General features: G+C 36.5%; 1 pseudogene; it reads left to right on the forward strand.

The window, feature by feature from the left end:
* The first annotated feature begins 4,471 nt into the window (after positions 1-4,471).
* Positions 4,472-5,854, forward strand: LOC105859816 (eukaryotic initiation factor 4A-I pseudogene; annotated as a pseudogene).
* The last annotated feature ends 15,594 nt before the right edge of the window (positions 5,855-21,448 follow it).

Genomic DNA, 21,448 nt, shown 5'->3' on the forward strand with positions numbered 1-21,448 from the left:
CCCAAATTGCTGCATTGAATTTAGATCTAAAGATGCCCAACATTTACATTAAAAAGGTATATGTTGGGTAGCATATTCAGCTAAAAACTATAAATTACACTTTTTTCTTTTGACACTTATCATGGAAATTCAGAGCCAATAAGAACTTGTCAAATCAACTAATCCAATGATTTTATTTTACAGATGAAGAAGCTGAGAAACAGAAGGTAAATCAGAGTCACAGAGCTAATTAAGCTGTAGGTTGCAACTAGAAACAACGTTGTTTTTCAAATCTGTGTTATTTCTCACATACTACACTGCTTTACTTTTTGTATTAAAACAGCTAATTACCTCTTATATTTGATAGAAATATGTAGACCATGTCATCTCGAAACAGTAGCATATACGTTTTGACAATTTAACTCTTTAATCAAAAGGCAGAGATTAGCAGAATGGATAAAACAGCATGATTCAACTATATATTGTCTACAAGAGATCGACTTTAGTGTACACAGATTTCTCAAGTGCAAATAGATTTTTCATGTATACATAGACTCCAATATAGACCATATATTTTCAATTAACAGGGTATTGGGAAGGGGGGAGGGGAGAAGGGGACGGGCATATACATACATAATGAGTGAAATGTGCACCATCTGAGGGATGGTCATACTGGAGAATCAGACTTGTGGGGGGAGGGGGGAAAGGGCATTTATTGAAACCTTAAAATCTGTACCCCCATAATATGCCGAAATAAAAAAAAAAACAAAAACAAGTCTCAATAAATTTTAAATGATTGAAATCAACTAAAATATCCTCTGTAACCATAATAGAATCAAAGTAAAAATCAGTAACAGAAGAAACACCGGAAAATACACAAATATGTAAAAATTGAACAAATAACATGCTTTTAAATAGCCAATAGTCAGGCCGGGCGGGTGGCTCACGCCTGTAATCCTAGCACTCTGGGAGGCCGAGGCGGGCGGATTGCGCAAGGTCAGGAGTTCAAAACCAGCCTGAGCGAGACCCCGTCTCTACCATAAAAATAGAAAGAAATTAATTGGCCAACTAATATATATAATATAAAAATCAGCCGGGCATGGTGGCTCGTGCCTGTAGGCCCAGCTACGCGGGAGGCTGAGGCAGCAGGATCGCTTGAGCCCAGGAGTTTGAGGTTGCTGTGAGCTAGGCTGACACCACGGCACTCACTCTAGCCTAGGCAAGAAAGAGAGACTCTGTCTCAAAAAAAAAAAAAAAATAGCCAGTAGTCAAAGGAGAAATATGGAAATTAGAAAATACTTAGAGATGAATGAAAAATGAAAACATGAGAAAAACTGTACTCAGAAGGAAATTTATAGCTGTAAAATCCTACAATAAAAATTAAGAAATATCTTCCATTGAGAGCATAATTTTTTACCTTAAGGAAGTTGAGAAAGTAGAGCAAACTAAGCCTGAAGTCAGGAAAAGGAGGAAAGTAATAAATATCACAATGGAGAGAAACAAATAGAAAAACAAAGAGAAAATCATACTTTGAAATTTAAGAAAAAAACAGTGAAATTGGTTCTTTGAAAAAAATCAATAAAATTGACAACACTTTAGCTAAAGTAACTAAGAAAAAACAGAGAAGACTCAAGTAACTAAAATCAGAAATTATAGCAATGATATTGCTAACAATTTTATAGAAATAAAAAGGACTATAAGAGAATAGTATAAACATGTTTATGCCAACAAGTTAGGTAACCTAGATGAAATAGACAAAATCTTAAAAGTACACAAACCACAAAACTGACTCAAGTAGACGTAGAAAATCTGCACAGACCTACAACAAATACAGATAATGAATCAATACTCATAAACCTCCCCAAAAAGATAAATCCATGACCAGATGGATTCAATGTTCAATTCTACCAATCATTTAAAGAAGAATTAACACTAATCCTTCTCAAACTGTTTCAAAAAATGGAAGAGGAGGTAATACTCTTTAATGTGGGGCGCGGTGGCAACGCCATTCCAAGATGGCGCCCGCTTCCTGGTCAAACCCTGCTGTTAGTCTGACAAACAAGTGCTCAGCGCATGTGCAGAGTTTGTCTCCTCCCTTCCAAGTGCCTTATCCAATCAGACAATGCCCAGTGTACTTACTGCCTTTATAAGCAGCCACCGAGAACTCCTCGGCGTCTCCGCATGTAACCAGTTAAGCAATCCCCATTAAAGCGCTGTCAGAAGAACTCCGGTTGCTGCGTTTTCCTTGCTGGCGAGGTGGGTGCGACACTTTAACTCATTCTCACCCTGCTACCAAAGTCCAATAAAGACACTAAAAGAAAAGAAAACTATAGACCAATATCTGTTATAAATACAGATGCAAAACATCCTGAACAAAATTCTATCAAACTTAACCCAACAGCATATTAAAAGAATTAAACATTATGACCAATGGGATTTATCTCAAAATGCAAGGGCTTAATCAGTGTAATACATTATACAAATAGAGTGAAGAAAAAATGCTCATCTCAATAGATGGAAAAGTGACAAAATTAAAAACTGTTTCATGATAAAAACATATAGCCACTTAAATTTCACATTTATAGCTCTGACTCGGGTGGGGCAAAGGCAATATATGTAACCTAAACATTGGTACCCCCATAATATTTTTAAATTAGAGAAAATTTTTAAAAAGCCACCAAAAAAAAATCACAGGGGATTTTCTTAACCTGATACAGGCTATTTATGAAAAATTCACAGCTAACATCACACTCAGTAATGAAAGACTATACATTTTCTCCTTAAAATTGGGAACAAGATTCGGATGCCCACTTTTGCCAGTCCTATTTAACATTTTACTGGAAGATCAGTTTAGTTTTTAAAGCTATGTTCCTTTTGGCCTGTCCCATACATAGGCTGTTCAAGGATTAATTTGGGATTTGATCAGTGCCTTATATTGTAATTTCATTCTCATAGCTTTTGATATCCTGCTTTAGATCTGTTCTGTGCATACTCTGCTTGGGCCTGAAGCTTTAATTTGTTTCTACTCACAGAATGAAGGAATCCTCTTCTCCAGTTTGCAATTCTATGGGATTTTCCTCACACTATCCAGCTCCCAGAAGCTAGAAAAATTTGAAGTTTTTCTTATATCTGTATTTGCTCACACTGCTCTGTAGTTCTACATAATTCAGGTCACACTGAGGGCAAAGTTATGAGAGTAAAAGAAGAAAGAAAGAAAAAAAAAAAACAATGAGAATATTCCCCACACTCTTTCAACTATAGCAGCGATTTTTTTTTCTTATATTTCTGTCTAAAAAGAGGGGTTTCTCTCAGGGTTTTAAGTGCCACTTCTACACCTCCACTTCATCTCCTTCAGTACAGCTCCCCAATTGGGGCAACTCTTGGGGCGGGGCTCAGGGAGACAAAAGAAAAGAAACAAATTTTAAAAAAAGAACAAGGATCTTCTCCTATATGCTCCAACTTGCAGGGTCCTTTTTGTCTGTTCTTCTGGCCAGAATGAAATGATTTCTCTTGGAGATTTTACTGCAGTATCTGCTGAAGTGGTGAAAGGCTCAAATTTTTGGTAATAAAGAGGAATAAAATCTGGGAAAGATTTGCATCCCTGTTATGGGCAGTTTTTCATGTTTTGACTCCCTTTTCCCATGTGTCTGTTACTGTTACTATTTCAGAGTTCTCAGGTGATTGCTCTTTTTGTATTATGTCCAAAGCTCTTGGTTGTAATTAGTGGGAGAAATATGCTGTAGTGGGTTTACTACTTCTTCGCTGGCAGCCATGTCTTCTTGACACTATTTGCTTAGGCTTTTCTTTTAACAAATTTTAATAGTGTTCTTATAAAGGGCTTGCAAATCTCGTGTTAGATTTATTCCTATGTATATTTTTTCAAAACTTGTTTGCTATTAAAATCCTATCTTTTCTGAACAATATACTTTTTAACTGTTAATTTCTAGTGTATAAAAATGTATCTGATTTTTGTGTATTGATCTGATAGCATACCTGGTGAATTCTATGATTAATTGTAATAATTTCTTCCTAGATTCCTTTCATGAGGCAATAATATAGCCCATTGCGAGAGTATTTTTTTGTGTGTTTTCTTTTTTTTAAACTTCATTTCAGAATATTATGGGAGTACAAACACTTTAGTTACATATATTGCCTTTGCACTGCCCAAGTCAGAGCTAGAAGTGTGGTCCACTGCACAGAAAGTGTGCACTGCACTCATTAGGTGTGAATATACCCATCCCCTCCCCCCATTAACCTGCTACCCAGTGAATGTTACTACTATGTGTGCATGTAAGTGTTGATCAGTTAGTGTCAATTTAATGGTGAGTACATTATTAGTACTCATTAGTACTCATTAGTGTAAATTGACATTAGTGTCAATTTAATGGTGAGTAATGATGGTGCTTGTTTTTCCATTCTTGTGATACTTCACTTAAAAGAATAGGATAAGATCCTATCTTTATCCTCCATCCAGGATAAGAAAAGAGGTATTAGTTTCTAAGGATCATGTCTGCGAGTCAGGATTCCCGATCCAGAGACAATGGCCCTGATGGGATGGAGCCCGAAGGCGTCATCGAGAGTAACTGGAATGAGATTGTTGACAGCTTTGATGACATGAACCTCTCGGAGTCCCTCCTCCGTGGTATCTACGCCTATGGCTTTGAGAAGCCCTCTGCCATCCAGCAGCGAGCCATTCTTCCTTGTATCAAGGGTTATGATGTGATCGCTGAAGCCCAATCTGGGACTGAGAAAACGGCCACATTTGCTATATCGATTCTGCAGCAGATTGAGTTGGATCTAAAGGCCACCCAGGCCTTGGTCCTAGCACCCACTCGAGAATTGGCTCAGCAGATACAAAAGGTGGTCATGGCATTAGGAGACTACATGGGTGCCTCCTGTCATGCCTGTATTGGGGGCACCAATGTGCGTGCTGAGGTGCAGAAACTGCAGATGGAAGCGCCCCATATCATCGTGGGCACCCCTGGCCGAGTGTTTGACATGCTTAACCGGAGATACCTATCTCCCAAATACATCAAGATGTTTGTTCTGGATGAAGCTGATGAAATGTTAAGCCGTGGATTCAAGGACCAGATCTATGACATATTCCAAAAGCTTAACAGCAACACCCAGGTAGTTTTGCTGTCAGCTACAATGCCTTCTGATGTGCTTGAGGTGACCAAGAAGTTCATGAAGGACCCCATCCGGATTCTTGTCAAGAAGGAAGAGTTGACCCTGGAGGGTATCCGCCAATTCTACATCAATGTGGAACGAGAGGAGTGGAAGCTGGACACACTGTGTGACTTGTATGAAACCCTGACCATCACCCAGGCAGTCATCTTCATCAACACCCGAAGGAAGGTCGATTGGCTCACTGAGAAGATGCACGCCCGAGATTTCACTGTTTCTGCCATGCATGGAGATATGGACCAAAAAGAACGAGATGTGATCATGAGGGAGTTCTGTTCTGGCTCTAGCCGAGTATTGATTACCACTGACCTGCTGGCCAGAGGCATTGATGTGCAGCAGGTTTCTTTAGTCATCAACTATGACCTTCCTACCAACAGGGAAAACTATATTCACAGAATTGGTCGTGGTGGACGGTTTGGCTGTAAGGGTGTGGCTATTAACATGGTGACAGAAGAAGACAAGAGGACTCTTCGAGACATTGAGACCTTCTACAACACCTCCATTGAGGAGATGCCCCTCAATGTTGCTGACCTCATCTGAGAGAGGCTGTCCTGCTACCTAGCCCCAGCCAGGGTTCAATCTTGGGGGGCTGAGGAGCAGCAGGAGGGGGGAGGGAAGGGAGCCAAGGGATGGACATCTTGTCATTTTTTTTTTCTTTGAATAAATGTCACTTTTTGAGGCAAAAGAAGGAACCGTGAACATTTTAGACACCCTTTTCTTTGGGGTAGGCTCTTGTCCCAGGCGCCATCTCTGCTCCCAAAAAACACTAATCCATTTCCCTAACCTAGTCACCTCCAGATCTCAGAGGCTCTCCCTGCCCCAGCCAAATTCCTTTGAAAATGATTCAAGGGGCCATATATGTCAACCTCATTTGCTGGACCAAATCTGGAGGCAAAACCCCTGAAACGCCCAAGTGAGGTCCAGGGGATTGTCCCCAGGTGGAGGGAGCAGGGGAGAGAAAATGGTAGCCATTTTTACATTGTTTTGTATAGTATTTATTGATTCAGGAAACAAACACAAAATTCTGAATAAAATGACTTGGAAACTGCCAAAAAAAAAAAAAAAAAAAAAAAAGGAAAGAGGTATTAGTTCACCATTCTCTTTTATGGCTGAGTAGTATTCCATGATATACATATACCACATTTTATTAATCCACTCATGTACTAATGGGCACTTGAGTTGTTTCCACATCTTTGCAATTGTGAACTGTGCTGTTAAAAACATTTGAGTGCAGATATCTTTATTATGGAATGTCTTTTTTTTTTCCTTTGGGTAAACACCCAGTAGTGGGATTGCTGGATGTAATGGTAGTTCTACTTTTAGATCTTTGAGGTATCTTCCTATTACCTTCCATAGAGGTTGTACTAGTTTGCACTCCCACCAGCAGTGTATGAGTGTTCCTATCTCTTCACATGCACACCAACATTTGTTGTTTTGGGACATTTTGATAAAAGCCATTCTCAACTGGAGTTAAGTGATATCTCATTGTGGTTTTGATTTCCATTTCCTTGAGATATTGAGCAATTTTTGATATGTTTGTTGTCCATTAGTCTGTCTTCTTTTGAAAAGCTTCTGTTCATATCCTTTACCCACTTTTTAATGGAGTTGTTTGATTTTTTCCTTGTTAATTTTCCTGACAAATTCTAGGTATCAGCCCTTTATTGGATGTGTAGAATGCAAATATTTTCTCTCATTCTGTAGGTTGTCTGCTCCTTCTAAAGACTCTTTTCTTGGCTGTGCAGAAGCTTTTCAATTTCATCAGGTCCCATTAACTTATTTTTGTTGTTGCTGTGATTGCTTTGGGGGTTTTGTTCATAAATTCTTTGCCTAGGCTGATGTCTATGAGAGTTTTTCCAACATTTTCTTCTACATTTCTTATGGTTTAATGCCTTAGGTTTAAGTTTGTTATCCAGCATGAATTGATTTTTATGAGAGGCAAGAGGTGTGGATCCTGCTTCAGTCTTCTATGTGTGGCTGTCCATGTGGGCGATTTTGATGGAAAAGGCTGGAAAGTGGTACAGTCACATTTCATTGGCTAGAATATAACCACTGACAGATACTTAAGGAAGTTTGGGGTGTAGAGTCATATTATGCTCAACAAATAAAGGAAACAGATTTTGGTATTTAACAGTCTCTGCCATAGTGATACTCTTATTCTTTCAATTAATTTAACTCACTTATATTTATTATGATTATTGATGTATTTGGCTTCATTCCACTTCTGTCATGTTGTGGTTTATATTTATTCTGTTTTTCCTGAAATTGTTTTCTTTTTTTTATTTTTTTTTGAGACAGAGTCTCGCTTTGTTGCCCAGGCTAGAGTGAGTGCCATGGCATCAGCCTAGCTCACAGCAACTTCAAACTCCTGGGCTCAAGCAATCCTGCTGCCTCAGCCTCCCGAGTAGTTGGGACTACAGGCATGCACCACCATGCCCGACTAATTTTTTCTATATATATTAGTTGGCCAATTAATTTCTTTCTATTTATAGTAGATACGGAGGTCTTGCTCTTGCTCAGGCTGGTTTCGAACTCCTGACCTCGAGCAATCCGCCTCGGCCTCCCAGACTGCTAGGATTACAGGCGTGAGCCACCTCGCCCGGCCTCTGAAATTGTTTTCTTCTTTTAATCTTGTGTTTATTTTCTCCCATTACTTTGGAAGTTATGTACTTTTATTCTACTCTTTTAGTTTATCACCTTAAATTTATAATACTTTATGTACTAATGGTATTAAACATTTTTATTCTTCTCCCAAACAATAATCTGACCATAGAATGTTTTAAATTTAGTAATCCCTATAAGTTATTGTTATCTAGATTCTTTATTTTATGTCTTATTTTCATCCTCAAATTCAACATAATTTTCATTCTTTTCTCTGAGAAATACTTTTAAAATATTTACCCACATTTTTAAAATGTCTTTGTTCATCCTTTTTTCTTTGCCTCTCAGACCTTCCCCTTGGGGGCTGTTTCTTTCTAAAGTTTGCCTTTCAAGATTTCCATCAATGTCTGATTTTCTGAAGTTCACCCTAAAGCTTTGTGGTTAAAGTTCTATTTTTTTAACTGTTAGGTATTAACTGTCTGTGTCATTTCCTTTTATAAATATAGTTGATGTTTCACTCTATATTTTATTCTTTATTTCATTGTGTGGAGAGGACCTAGGTAGAAGAAAAATGTAAAGTACTATTATGCCAACATTTATTCCCAAAGTACTTTCGTCCACAGTTACTTTTAATTCCCAAGTGTCTTGAGACAGTGAAGTACAATAATTAACAGGAAACAAGCTTTGCCCTCAGTCAGACCTTTTTTGAATATTGCCTCTGCCACTTACTGTTTGTGTTAATTGGAAAGTTACTTGGCTTCTCAACTTTAGTTACCTCATCTTTAAAATACATATAATAGTACAAAACTTAGAGATCAGCAGTAAGAGGTGAATGACATAATGTGTTCAGAATGTGTTGCATAGTACTTGGCAGAAAATAATATTAATAGCTACCATTTATTGAGTGCCTATTATGATGGTGCTGATATATAAAGTCCTTCTGTATTATCAAAGATTTAATTCACCGAAACATTAGTGATCATACTTTACCATAACTATAGTATCATTAAATTTCCTGAGGCTTATGTGTCTGAGTCTCATTGGTTTAAATGCTCATGGTAGAAAAATTTAGGGAACATCAAGTCCATCTTGAGCTCCTGCCTTACAATGGAGTATTCATCCTTAAGTTCATCTGAGTGCATATAATACACAAAAGAGCTATCTTTGAAGTTATATTTTTACTGATGTTCGAATTCTATTTAAAATAGCAAGAAATGGCAGTGATATTTTATTGGCATATAATATCTTACTAATTCTCTTCTTCCCTTTGCTTCTTTATTTAGTTATGATTTGCAGTAAAAAGAAAAAAAACTATTAAGTCTATAGCTCAAGGTTTTTACATTCTTATATTATGTAGATCAAAATATAGAACATTCCCAGCACACCAGAAGGCCTTTTCATGCCTTCTCCCAGTCAATACCCTAAAGGTAATGATTCTTTTGTCTACCAGTGATAGAGTAATCTTGCCTATTTTTTATTTAACATAAATGGAATTATACAATATGTATTAATTTTGTCTATAAGATTTATTTATGTTATTGTGTTTATTCTTTTACATGACTGTGTAATGTTCCATTGCATGAATATAAAACTGGTATTTTTTTGTTTTGTTTTTTTTTTACTTGATAGATATTTGGGTTGTTTCCAATCTTGGCCCATTACATTTATTGTATTGATTACCCAATTCCAATCTGGTCAGATACTTAAGTGAACAATTTTCTCCACTCACAGAATACTCATGCTCCACTTATTAATCACTATTCATTTCCCTGTACTTTTTTATATGCTGGTTTATTTTCTAAGACTATCTCCCTTCTTTTTTGTGATTATTTAAATCTTAGCTTATGTCCAGTTCAACTCAGGTTGGGGGCAAATATGAGGGAGGATGAACATGAGCATGGAAACGGCCCAAGACTATTTACCACGAAAGTATTTCTAGTGGCCGCCATGTATGTCCATAGTTAACATTTATAAATGTCACAATCGTCTTCTCCATCATCAAGGAAATATTTATTAAGAATATTATATGTATAATAGAATACAAAATACCATGTCAGACAATAAGGGGAAAAAGTCTGTTCTTCAGAACATTACAACACACATGGAAAGACAGAAGACCATGCATATTGTTATTGCTGTTCCATATGCTGAAGATATGTGACAGATGGCAAGTGGTTTAGAAGTTAAAAATAAGGAATTGCTCTCACAGGGGCTTGAGAAAGTTCATAATAAAGGTTTGCAGCAACCGGGACCTTATGAAAAATAAGAAAAAAATAATCCAAAAAAAATGAAAGCAGCATAAATGAGGTTGTTATTGTATAACGTATCCAGGAAATAATGAATCAACTAAAGGAATGGTATAGGAAAGTAGTGAAAGATAAGGTCAGGAGGAAAACTAGGAAAAGTATTTTTAAGAGACTTGTAGGCCAAGTAATATAAGCCTTTCTCCTAGGAAGTACAGAGATATTAATGACTTTGGAGCAAGAGAGCAATTGGAAAAATATAATATTTTTGCAGCAAGATAAATACATGATTTATATGTAGGATAGGTTGGGGTGGGTAAAGCCAAGGTATAAAGGAAAAATGGTAACAATATTCTATGCAAGAGATGTAGAAATTTTGGAAAAAGGTAGTAGTATTGGAAATGAAATAAAGAAAGGACTATACACACATACACACACACAAGAAAATCAACAAACCTTGGTAAATAATTAATGTGGGAAGGGAATAGAATGAAAAAATTGATCTCAGGGAAGTGGAGAGTAGATTGACAGTTACCAGAGCCTGAAAAGGGTGTGTCTGTGTGTGTGGAAGGGGATGAAGAGAAGTTGGTTAATGGATACAAATGTACAGTTAGCAAGAAGGAATACGTTCTTATGTTTGATAGCAAAGTGGGGTGACTGTAGTTAACAACAATGTATTGTATGTTTCAAAATAGCTGGAATAAAGGATTTGAAATGTTCCCAACTCATAGAAATGATAAATGCTTGAGATGATAGATGTCTTAAAGACCTTGACTTGACCTATTACACATTCCATGCATGAAACAAAATGTCCTATGTACCCTATAACTATGTACAAATATTATGTATTAATAAAATATTTTTTAAATGAAGTAGTCAAGTGTGACTCCCAGGTATTAGCAGAAGCATGATGGTACAATAGACTAACACTGGATCTCTTGGGGGAAGTACAAATCCTGTAAAATATAATGATGCCAATGTTTGATATGTTAAGCTTTAGATAACATAGGGACTCCAGGACATCATTAGCAGCAGGTAATTAGAGAAATGAGAATAATAATAAGGAGGGAAGTTAGAGCTGGAATTGTGTGGGTCGTTTGTGATGATTTTAGAGTGAAGCTTTAGAAGTGCATGAAAGCAACAATGGGATGAGGTGGGTGGGTAGGAGGAACAAGAATAGCAGAAGATCAAGTACTTAGGCTTTAGGAACTAAGAGAGTGAAAGAAATAGAAAAGCAAAAATGCTTACTAACAAAGAGTTAATCCTACTGTGAAAACTACATTACTTATGATGGTACCTAGTTTGTGTACTGGGAAAGTATGACTCATATTTTTTTTCATAAATTTTCATCTCATTTCTAAAAGGCATTTCCTGTACATATTAACAACTGCAGAAGCTCTGGCACTAAGAAATTTCTGACAGGTTAGATCTTAAAGATGAGGTCTTCAGTTCTTCAGTACTGTAACACTTTTTGATTTCTAGTCTTGTCTCATACCCATGCTGCATTCAATTTCCTTATTTTTCATGGAAAGGAGAAACATGAGCTGGAGCTGAAAAATGCATTTTATATAATCCAATTGATTTTAAACTCTGCCATTTGATAGGTAGCGAGAATGCCCTAACAACACTGCTATGGAGTTCTCTAATTTGTTTTTTTCAGCTTCATGCTGCAAGCAATTTGTCACCTAAAATTCTAATGGAACTTTCTCATATTGAAATGAGAGATGGAAGCAGCCTTGTAGATTATCATGGTTACGGTAGGACAGAGTTTTAGACAAGGACTTATACAATTTAAAATTGATCCTGCATTTGACCTTAGACAAAACGTCAGAAATGAACAACTAGGAACTACACTCACATAAAAAAAAATATCTCATCAGCAAACAATAAATCTGTTCTTTAAATGTGAATTTTAACAGGCCCATGTAATGCTTGAAGGCAGATATCAGTCAACTTTAAGGTTATTTTCAAACAGCAAAAAGGAATTCAATATTCAGTTATCATAACATATATTGTTATAAAACATGAAATTCATGGACATTTTTATTTGTAACAATAAAGTAATTACACTTCTATAATAGTATAGCTATAGAAGATGAGAAATTTGCAAATATACAACTGAAAGATCCAAATGTTGTATTGTTTTGAATCTGTAATTGAATCTGCAGAAACTATTGCTGGCCAATCAACACTATTGGCAGTAATCTTTACCATCCCCAAATGAGTAAGAATTTATGTTTGCATAGAACTCATGCTGGAGAATGAGCACTGAAATTTAGATAATAATGACCCTTAGCGTTGGAAGACAAAGAAGTCTAGTGGATTTTTTTTAAAGTGGCCTTGGAAGCAGTCAGATCTGTGTTCAGATCCTGACTCCAGCAGGAATTACAACCTGGGAAAGGTTTGATCCTCAGTTTTCAGGTCTCTAACACAATGAAACCTACCTGCAAGTTTGTTGTCAAGATAAAAAGAGATAAAACATGCAAGTTATCTAGGATCTATTAACTGGGATAGTTGCTTTTATTGCTGAGCTTTAGAAAATTTATCCATTTTATATAACACTGGGTATATGTTATGGTCTGAATGTTTGTGTCCCGTCAAAATTCATTTCTTGAAACTTAATCCCCAATGCAGTGGTATTAAGAGATGGTACTTTTGGGATATGATTAGGTCATGAGGGCTCTTCCCTCATAAATGTAATTGGTGCCCTTACAAAAGAGTCCCGATGGAACTTTTTCACTCCTTCCACCATGTGAGGACACATAGAAGTTGCCATCTATGAGGAAGAGAACTTCAGCAGATATCAAATCTGCTGGCACCTAGATTTGGGACCTCCAGAACTATGAGAAATAAATTTTTGTTGTTTATAAATTACCAGGTCTAAGGTATTTTGTTACAGCAGTCTAGATAGGCAGAGATGGTACATATAACAATAGAATACAATTATCATGTTTAGACACAGACTTAGATTGTTGGCATATACACATACTATGTACATGGAAAATGTGGTCTCTTCTAGAAGTGCTGAACAAAGATTGTCAATGACACTCTAGATTTAGATGGATGCAGGTTTATAGCGGGTCTGGCCATGTGATTTTCCTGGGAAAGTTTACAAAAGGCATGAGTTGTCTGAGCTGTATTACTCAGCTCAGACAACTGTAACAAAGTACCACAGATTAGGTAGTTTAAACAATAGAAATTTATTTTTTACAGTTCTGGAGGTTGGGAAGTCCAAGATCAAGGTGGCGGCTGATTCAGTTGCTGAGGGTTCTCTTCATGGCTTGCAGATGGCTGCAGGGAAGTGGGGAGAGAGAGAGCATGCGAGTACAAACAAACGCTCTGGTCTCTCTTCCTCTTCTTGTAAGGACACCGATCCTATCAGCTTAGAATCTCACGTTATGTCCTCATTTAACCTCAATTACTTCTTTACAAAGCCCTATTTCCAAATACAATCACAGTGGGGGATAGGGATTCCACTTATAATTGGGGGCGGGGAGGGGTGGGTGGAACAGAGACATAATTCAGTTCATAGCAGATGCCAAGTGTTGAAGCAGGATGTTTCAGGACTGCGATGATGTTTGAGGAAAGCCATCAGGGGGGATTTGGGTGACAAGATCTGAAATTGTTGAAGTCACCTAAAGTGCTAAAAGTTACTTGAAACATCTTGAAGTGCATGAGGTACACTCAGGAAGATGGGTGAGAATGTGGGACTTAATACCTATTAAAATTGGAAGTAAGATTGGGCATTGCAACAGATAAGAGTTCAGTGGAACTGAAGGACATCCCTGAACTGATACAGATCGAAATCGTTATAATGAAAGACATTTAATATGACCCACTGCCCTTATATTTAGTGAAAAAATAAGCCATGCATTTGATAAATGAGAGACTCACACTATAACGCTGAAAGAAGGTGGACTGGTTTTCTAAGTGTCAGTAGGGATCATATGCATTCTGATTATATGGCCATTTTCTGATTGCAACTCTAGAATTAATTATTTAGAATATTTGGAGGTGGGACAAAAATGTTCATTTTAACGAATTACCCAGGTGACTTTATGCACTTCACTATTTGAGAAAAAATAATTCAGGATTCAGGGTGAGAAACTATAGGGATGATAGGAAAGGTGAAAGGCAACTCAAGTGAAGTGGTGCCTTTTAAAAAATGTGTTATTAGAGGAATGTTGAGGATCATGCACTCGGAGGAGTTTTTAATGGAAAACCCCAATTATAATAAAGTGGTAAATATGGATAATTTTTAAAGTCCAATCTGACTGATGTCTTTATAAGATGAAATAAATTTGGACACAGAGCCAGAGGACATAAGGAAAATTCCTTGTGATGGCTGAGGCAGAGTTTGGAGTTATGCTGACACAAGTCAAGGACCGCCAAGGATTGTCTGCATCCACCAGAAGCTGGGAGAGAGGCGTGTAACAGATTTTCCCTCTGAATCCCCAAGAAGGAACCAACACTGTCAATATGTTAATTTCAAAGTTTCAGTCTCCTGAATTATGACAGAATAAATTTCTGTTGTTTTAAGCCATTCCATTTGTGGTAGCTTGGTGCAGCAACACTAGAAAACTAGTACAGTGGTCCTTCCAAAACTAAATTTAATGATCTCATTTCTTTTCTCAGAATTATCCAATAACCTCCTATACTCTATACAATAAATGTGAACTCTTCAAAAAAAAAAACACAAGTTCCTTTAATCTTTGTGTCCTACCTATTTAAATCAGTCCTCTCTCCTCTGTCTGTCTCTCATTTCTATCAAACCATTTGAACTTCTCTGATTTTGACCCATGCTCTCATTCTGCTATTTTTTTGCACATGGTGATCCCTCTATCAGACATGTGAGCTCCACTTCCGAAATGCAGCCACATGGAAATATCCCCTCTGAAGTGTGAATCCAAGTGATGCTTCCTGTCAAAGTTTTCCTGACCTCTCACACACCAGTAATGTCTTAGGCACTCCATCCTCTCTCTTCTATTGCAACTGACGCGTATCTCCATTTTTACATGTATCAGATTTAATGTAATGGTCTGAAAATGTGTCCATTTTTCCCATTAGATGATAAAGTCCCTGAAGCAAGGAACTTTGTCTCTATGGTCAAGAGCTCAATGATTCAAGTCATGTCTGAAACATAGCAGGGCCTCAACAACTATTTATTAAATGAATGAACAAATGAATGAACAAATGCATGAATCATTGAAGACATTACAGATTTTTAAAAAGATATTTAATTTTTATCGACACAAAGGAGAAACTGGATTTCTACTAATGGGTGTCACCATCTTTAACGCAGATGTTAAAATAACATTGCATTTGGTCTTTTAATGTGTTTTTCCCTTTGCTTTTTTTAAAGCAGGTTGCACAATTGCCATCACACATACAGGGCTTATAGGTAATAAATACGGACTTCTGCCATGACAAATCAGCTAACTGCACTCTGCTCTCTCTCCACTCCTACTTACAAGGTGATAATTCAAATGTGCAAAGACACACACACACACACACACACACACACACATACACACACTTATTTTTCTGGTAACTATCCTTAGAATTCCAGAAAGGACAACTATTAATGAACTAAAACACATAGTTCTGTGATTCACTGCACCTTAGTCTGCCCTCAGACTAATTGTTTTATTGAAATGAGCTATGTGATGTCATCCTGATTCACTGTGCACTCAAAATTAGCTTAGTTTTAAAGTTATTGAATGTGATAATTTTGCCACCTGATTTAGAGCCAAATAAAATTATTTTAGTACAGTACAAATGAACATTTTTTAGGAAAGCACTATTGGTAAAAAAGAAATTCGGAAAATCTGATCTTGAAAGTTTGCTTAATTTTCCAATTTCCTATAAGATTTGATAAAGATAGATGATAGATAGATAGAGATGATAGATAGAACACACTTACATATTTGTTACTTACACAAGTATTGAATCAGTGTTGCTAATAAGAGAAAAGAACCGAGATTCCAATTGAAAGAACATATGCCTTGTTAACTTCTCCATGTCTTAATTTTCTTTTCTTTGTTGGTTCTCCTACAGTGGCTCTTGGAGAGTAAAGAAGCCTGTGCTCTGAGAAAGCGCTAATGACAAGTATATGCCACAGCCTAACAGATGGGTGAGTATGCGCCAGGATGGGCCTCACATTGCTTCAGAACTGTCATTACACCCCCTCCCGGTTTCACCCCCAGCGACTCCCACAGCGTGCACCTGTAAATTGTTGTCTACGCTCTTTCAGCTACACCACGAGAGACACCCTTGCTGACAGGATACCCTTTTCTCTCCATGCAAGGTTTCCCTCTGTGCACATTCTGATTATTTCCCACCTCCCTCATTTGAATTTGGCTGTGCTTGTTGTTATAATTATTTTACAAGTGTGTGTACAAACCATGTACTACCTCTTTAAAATTACCTTGGAGACTCAAGCTTTTGGAGGGAGACTACTCCAATCACCTGTGGCTGTAAAACAGTATGTGACAGTTTGGAGACTGTCAGGAGAAGAGAGGTGATGGATGTTTTTCTGCTTCCCTGCTGTTCTAGAATGACAGGATATAATAGCAGCAAATCCGGAGATCATGTCTGACTTTGATATTTTACTGATGCAGAATGTAGAGTTTAGAGAAGAGAAGTGATCACTTCATGTCTGCAAGGGTTAGTTTCACCCTCTTCTTAAGCACCTCTTGGAAAAAGATTGCAATTCTTAAATCAAGTTGAATAATCTCAAGGAAGGCATCACTGACCACCCAGGCTCATCTTTTATGTTTTATCCTCAAAGCAGGCTTGGTTTTCTTCTTGGCTTTGAAAAATATATTGTGTATATTACTATTGTTACATTTCCACTTTGAGTTGTAACTGCATGTTTATAAACATATTTCTCCTAACTATAGGCTCCTTGAGGGCAGGATCTCTGTCTTATTCACTTCTGACTCTTTAGTGCCTGTGACAGTAGGCACCTGACAAATACTCGTTAAATAAATTAATTTTATTAAACAAGCTAATGTGTAACAGAAGAGATGAATAAATGAACGATTCAATGGATGAATGAATGAAGGAAGGAAGAGCAATAACTTGTCATGCAATAACTTGTCTTATGAGGGTATCAATATCATAGGAATTAACCTTATGCTCTTGGGAGTGTTTCTAACTCTATCTACGGCTGAGGGATGTTTGCAAGTTTTTTTTTTTTTTTAATGTGCTCAAAAATGCTCTACATCAAGAAGAATCTATTTCTACTTCTAGCTCACTGATGCTATAACATTTATCCATCCTTGAATAAAGATGAAATAAACTAGAACTTACCTAAGGATAATTTCAAAGTAGGTTTAAGCACATGGTAGTGAATTCTTTTGGGTAATTTCATCAAGTATGCTTTTTGATGCTGTGACATAGACGTTTTAAAAAATATTTTTGTTAAAACATTTTTTGTTAGCATTACACTGCTCTTTTCTAAATTAAAATAATAAAATATGTTTTCAAATGTCTAAACTCATGGTAAAAATCTACTTTACATCATTATCAATAGTGAATATGTATTTATTCATGTCCTTATTCATTATTATTTAAGACAATGTTTATTTGGGAGTCTATTTTGTACAGGGACTGTGTTAGGTTCCCCAAGAAAACAAAATAAAAAAGTAAAAAAACTCAATCCTTATACTCAAAGTGAATACAATTAACATTAATTTATTCAATCAAGCTGGCAAAGCCTACATTTTTGTATTTACCTCATGTTTATTATTTATTAAATTACATATCTATGACATTATATTATACCTATATACAAACACATACTATTGTTAATATTCCCAAATAATTATAATATTATTCTGATAATTTATGAAAATCTCATTGATGACTAGAAATCTTAAGAAATATTTCTAATGCAAATGAGATATACAACTCATGCTGAGAATTAAATCTACCAACTATAAGATTAAGTGCACAGAACTTGCATATTGAATATTTTCAGTATTTAAGAAAATTTTATGTCAACTGTCCTGTAGTTTTAAAAATCTGAAAATTAATGGTAAGCTTCTACTCATAGTAATTGCTGTAGATGTTAGTAAAGAGACATGAGTTCCTTTACTTTGCACCCTGTGTCAGGCAGCACACAGTGTTCGCCTGCAAATATTTCATTAGAGGTAGGTGATGTGGAGTAGTTAGAGCACAATAATACTTTTTTTTTTTAGAAGTACAAGATTTACTGAGGGCAGTACTTGAAGAAAATTTAAAGCCTAAAAATGGTTTATTGGTGGTAAGAATAAAAGCTAACAATTATGGAGTGTGGTATGTGTCTGGCACAATGAGCAGTACTTCATTTATGTTCCATATCAGCACAATATGCTATATATGGAGCTCAAATGCCGTGGGAGCCAATGTGGTTTCATACCTTTCACCTTTGGCACAGTTTGCAACAACAGCAACTGCAAATACCTCTGGTTTGGATAGAACAGTGGTTACCAGCGTCTAAGAGGAGGGGAAAATGGGTTGTTGTTGCTTAATTGGTATAAAATTTCAGTTATGCAAGATAAATAAGTTCTAGATATCTACTGTATAACACAGCACCTATAGTTAACAACATTGTATTTTGCACTTCAAATTTTGCTAAATGTTTAGATCTCTCGTGTTAAATGTTCTTAGTACTCCCCCACACACACACACACAAAGGAACTTGTGGAGATGTTGGATATATCTATTAGCTCAATTGTGGTGGGTGTAGGCATATATCAAAACTCATCAATTTGTACACATGAAATATGTGGAGTTTTTAATGCTCAACTATACTCAAATGAAACTGTTAAGAAAGAAAATACAGCTGGTTTTCTAATGAGAAATAAAAATATTTTTTAATGAGAGATAAAAAAAACTTTACAGTATCATATGTAAACTTTGGGGCAAACATATTAATCAATGACTCAGCCCACCACTAAAGTGACATTGGGACTCATGCTGCAGCTTTTTTATCTGATGAAAAATGAGAGAGAAGATGTCTGCAAAGCTGAAACCTACAGTTCATCATCAGGAGCAGGTGTTCAGAGTCAACGTAAATTAGTGCAGTGCCAAATGTGTAGAAGCAACACATCAGGGATGAAGTGGGCTACCTTTACAGTGCTTCAAGTTCAAGGCTGAGCCGAGGGGCTGAACTTTGGCCAAATCATCTCTTTCTTCTCTCACAGTCTATAAGCCTATCTGCCACTCTTGTTCTGCATGAAAACTCTGGTTTCATCCTATACTCCCATGGTGTTTTTTTTTTTTTTTTTTTGAGACAGAGTCTCGCTTTGTTGTCCAGGCTAGAGTGAGTGCCGTGGCGTCAGCCTACCTCACAGCAACCTCAAACTCCTGGGCTCAAGCGATCCTCCTGCCTCAGCCTCCCGAGTAGCTGGGACTACAGGCATGCGCCACCATGCCCGGCTAATTTTTTTTTTTATATATATATCAGTTGGCCAATTAATTTCTTTCTATTTTATAGTAGAGACGGGGTCTCGCTCTTGCTCAGGCTGGTTTTGAACTCCTGACCTTGAGCAATCCGCCCGCCTCGGCCTCCCAAGAGCTAGGATTACAGGCGTGAGCCACAGCGCCCGGCCTCCCATGGTGTTTGATAAAGCATTTCCCCTGCAACATTTCCAGCAAGTCTAGAGAAACACATATTTCCAAATTTCTTAGTTGTTATGGCAATAGTTACTTGAGAAAAATCCTGAAAGAGCTCACTATAAAAAGGGAGTGGTTTGCAAAGAGTACTAAAATAAACATAAACATTTAGTTCAGCATTTTATTGACTTGAATTCATACCCTAAACTAAGATACACATATTTATGTAAATTTTCCATCTCTCTACTTCCTGTTGAGTGATTTTATGTTCAAGTTACATGTAATTGTGCAAGTGTTCATATTTAGTATGGGGTGTAAAATTTTTATGTAATTATTTGATATGCATATACCCCATAACCTTGAAATATCAAGCTCTTTTATAAAATAGATAAGAAGGATACAGAATAGCAAGAATAAATATGTGTTTTTCTCACTCCTTTAAAGAACCTGGAACTTATTTTTAAATGTTTTTTCTTTAGGTTCCTCTAAAAATGAAGATGGCTGAAAAATTATCCAAAAGATTTTATTTACTACACAAAATGATATTAGATAATATAAGAATAATTCTGTCCTGTATTTCCAGAACTTCCAGTAGGCCAAGCTGTATCAAAGCAGAGACTTAGTCTCATTGTCTGCAGTTCTGATCATATGTAGCACAGTGGTTAGCACATAGTATGTCTCTATCTATTGACTACGTATTTTGGTTGAACACTGGAATCTATTGACAAGTTTGTTTAGTAATTACCAGTGAAGCCACTGACTCAAGTGGCTTGGTATTCTATTTCTTTCTCCTAATATAGTATCTAACATTTCCTCATGAAGACCTAGTTTTTAGTTTACTTATGGCTCTAATTTTTTGTAGAGATAAGCAAAGTAGATAGAAAAAGACAAATGAAATAATGTCTTTATGGATATACAAGTAAATGACAGATGAAAAAGAGAGACTGCTAATCTTTTCCTATACAAGCTTCTATATTTGTTCTTAGGCCATAACAATCAAGTTGGCAATAGAAGAGTTTTGTCTACTTTGGGGGAATCTCCATCTACTCCATTGAATCATCATTACTATTAAATAATTAGTTTCAGATGTGTTTCTAATTGGGATTGTACTTGAAAGGGAACATTTATAAAGTAAGAAGCATAGTATAGTCATCCTTGGTATCTGGCTCTGCCAATACAAAAGTCAACTTTCCATATACACTGGTTTTACATCCCACGGATACTGTTATTTTCCATTGTGGGTAAGGAACACAGCAATATGGTGGACCAACTGTATTTATGGGGAAAAAATCCACATATAAGTAGATCTGTGCAGTTCAAACCCATGTTTTTCAAAGGTCAACAGTATTTGGATTCTAAGAATGTGACTTCACATTTGGTTTCATCACTTAATCAACTTAAGTCATATATAATGTAGAGCATGCTTTATCTGCGCTCAGTTTTCTTATATATAAAAGTGATACATACATACTTATATGTGTTAGTTTGTAGAATTGAGCACCAGAAATGATTTTAAAGTTTATATTGTTAACTTCTGGCTATGATGTGTGACACCATCAGGAAATTGATTCCCCCCCAATATAAAATTGATATATTTGTCAAAAACAATCATTTCAGGGCTCTGGAGATTGACCAAATTTGTACCAAAAACGACATGTTTATTTTTTAAAAACAGCTAGATCTTTGGGCAAAAACATTAGAAGTTTGTGGACTTCTTGCCATCCCCAACCCGAAAGTCAGTTGGTGAGAATAATGGTTTTACAAACATGTGTTCAGACGTAAAAACAAGAAGCTTTACTCCTAGAGAGAGTGGTTTAGGATGGAAAGAAAAATCCAAG

Source organism: Microcebus murinus, chromosome 17 (genome assembly GCF_040939455.1).
Source record: "Microcebus murinus isolate Inina chromosome 17, M.murinus_Inina_mat1.0, whole genome shotgun sequence".
In the NCBI taxonomy this organism is placed as follows: domain Eukaryota; kingdom Metazoa; phylum Chordata; class Mammalia; order Primates; family Cheirogaleidae; genus Microcebus; species Microcebus murinus.